Source organism: Mustela nigripes, chromosome 5 (assembly GCF_022355385.1).
Source record: "Mustela nigripes isolate SB6536 chromosome 5, MUSNIG.SB6536, whole genome shotgun sequence".
NCBI classification, from domain to species: Eukaryota; Metazoa; Chordata; class Mammalia; order Carnivora; family Mustelidae; genus Mustela; species Mustela nigripes.
In genome coordinates, this window is record NC_081561.1 from 69,673,363 (window position 1) to 69,676,354 (window position 2,992).

The window sequence follows — 2,992 nt, forward strand, 5'->3', positions numbered from 1 at the left end:
AAAAGGGCAACCTTTCTGATTTTCTTTCTGATTTTCTATCAGTTCAGATTAATTTGCCTGTTTTTGGACATTGTATAAATTAAATCACACAGTATACACTCCTTTGTGTCTGACTTACTTCACTCAGCATTATGTTTTCTAAATTCACTTATGTTGGTACATAATACATTAATTTGTTTCTTTTCATTGATGAATAGTATTGCATTGTATTTGTTCATTCTCCCTATTGATGTATGATATTTGGGTCATTTCCAGTTATGACTACTGTGAGGATTCTTGTAAAAATCTTGTGAACATATGTTTTTTCTTCTGTTCTTTCTTTCTCTCTCTCTCTCTCTTTCCTTCCTTCCTTCCTTCCTTCCTTCCTTCTTTTTTTTTAATGATTTAGGAGTGGGAATGCTGAGTCAGAGGGTAGGTGTATGTTTAACTTGACAAGAAAATGCCAAATTGCTTTCCAGAGAGGCGGTAGCATTTTACACTCCCACCAGCAATGTGCAGGAGTTCTGCCTGATTCACATCCTGCTCAACAGTAGGTGTTGTCAGTCTTTTCAGTTTTAGTCATTCTAGTGCTTTTATTTTGCACTTTTCTGATGATAAAGATGTTGAATACCTTTTCATGTGCTTATTGGACATTTGTATATCTTTTCTCTTGAAGTGTCTGTTCAAGTCTTCTGCACCTTTCTGTTTTTTCCTTTTGTTTGTTTAGTTGTCTTTTTATTCCTTTGTTGTAGGAGTTCTTTCTATTCTGGATACAAAATATCAAATATGTATTGCAAATACGTTTTCTCCATCTGTGGCTTCCCTCTTCATTTTTTGCCTCTCCCAATTTGTAAAGATACTCTTCAATGTTTTCTTTTAGAAGCTTTAAAGTTTTAGCTTTTCTTGTAGGTCCAAAATTCATCTTGAATTAATTTTTGTGTGTGATTTCAGAGAGGATGGGCTCTTTTTCTTTCTTTCTTTTGCTTTCTCTATCTCATATGGGTATCTAGTTACCATGGAGCCATTTATTGAGAAGTTTTTCCTTTCTCCACTAAGGTGGTTTGGTCCCATTGCTGAAAACCAATGGACTATGCAAGTGTGGTCTATTTCCAAATTCTCTATTTTGTTACACTGATCTACTTACCTGTCCTTATGCCAGTGCCATTCTTGTCTTGATTCCTGTAGCTTTTGATCAAGTCTTGAAATTACCTAGCTTAAGTCCTCCAGCTTTGTTTTTCTTTTTCAAGTCTGTTTTGGCAATTGAAGGGCATTTTATTTCCAAGTGAATTTTAGTATTGACTTGTAAAGTTCTCTAATCTAAGGGATTATGATTAGGATTGCATTAAATATATACATTAATTTAGAGAGAATTGACATCTTAATACTATTGGTTCTTTTAATCTATTACTATGGTATATCTTTTCATTTATTTAAATCTTTTAAAGTTTTTCACAGCATTCTTTTTTGTTATTGTCAACATAGAGGTTTTTCTGATACTATTGTAGATGGAATTGGTATTTAAATATACCTCATAGCCAGGAAGTAATAACATTCTAGTTGAGTGGTGAATTCTGAAAAAAGGAATTTATTACAGAATTACTTGGATAAATGAATTACAAGTAAATTCAGAAGTGACTAGTTATTAGTCAGAAGTTCCTGGCTATTTCGAAGAGCACCTTGACATTGCCTAATTGTGGAGATTTAAAAGTCCTATAAATTACAGCTCATTGAGATAATGGTTTTATTTGGTTCATTAAAATGATAAGTCAATATGAAAATTTGATCATTGTAGCAGATGCTCCCTCATATAACAGTAATTATAAGGAAGGCCTGTTCATTCCCACACAAAAAATAACAAAATATGGTTTTTGCATACAACGTATAATCATAATTCTATCTTAAAATTTATAATTGATTTAATTATTGATTAATGTATGAGGTGATATTTTTTCTAAGTTAATTTATACTTGTTATAGAAACAATAAGATCATCAAATGATAAATTGAAATTGTTTTGCCAATATGTAATTCATAAAATAGATAGACATCTTCTTGATGAGAAGGAAATATTGATAAATTACTGAAAGCTCATTAATTTTATTTAATTTATATGTCTATCTACTTATCTTAGTTGATATTTATAATAAAATTAATATTAGTGTAAATATACCAAGATTCAACCTTTAGATACAATTAACTTTATTTTGTAAATAATAGTGAGTGACAAAGAAAAATTTGTTACAAGGAAAACACACATTCTACATCCTTTTTTTTTAATTTCAAATTTTTATTTAAATTCTAGTTAGTTAACATAGAGTGCAATTTGGGTTTCAGGAGTAGAATTCAGTGATTCATCACTTACATACAACACCCAGTTCTCATCACAAGTGCCCTCCTTAATACCCATTGTCAATTTAACCCATGCCCCACCCATGTCCCTTTTTCCTGAGTTTATTCTCTATCTTAAGAGTAATATCTTACGAGTAATATTCCTGTGTGTGTGTGTGCATGTGTATTATATATAGACTGTAATATTTCTGTATGTATGCACACACATATACACACACACACAAACCACATCTTCTTTATCCATTGATCAGTTAATGGACATTTGGGCTCTTTCCATAATTTGGCTATTGTTGATAATGCTGTTATAAATATCAGGGTGCACGTACCCCTTTGAATATGTATTTTTGTGTTCTTTAGGTAGGTACGTCGTATTCTTTGTGTAGTAATGCAATTGCTGGATCATAGGGAAATTCTATTTTCAACTTTTAAAAAATTAATCAATTAGTATATAATGTATTATCTGTTTCAGGGGTATAGGTTTATGATCCATCAGTCTTATTTAATACCCAGTGCTCATTACAGTGCTTACCCTCCCCAAAGTCCATCACCCAGTTACCCCATCCCTCCCCTCCCCTCCAGCAACCCTCAGTTTGTTGCCCAAGATTAAGAGTCTCTTATGGTTTGTCTCCCTCTCTGGTTTCATCTTGTTTCATATTTTCCTCTTC

The 2,992-nt window shown here is 32.1% G+C and overlaps 1 long non-coding RNA gene across 2 annotated transcripts in view; it reads left to right on the forward strand.

Annotated features, from left to right (window-relative positions):
• The first annotated feature begins 485 nt into the window (after window positions 1-485).
• The window catches only part of LOC132017337 (uncharacterized), a 72,524-nt gene continuing 70,017 nt past the window's right edge, over window positions 486-2,992 (forward strand). For both annotated transcript variants that reach the window (XR_009404238.1, XR_009404239.1), the window contains exon 1: window positions 486-529. This is a non-coding gene — a long non-coding RNA (uncharacterized LOC132017337). The remainder of the gene's footprint in view (window positions 530-2,992) is intronic.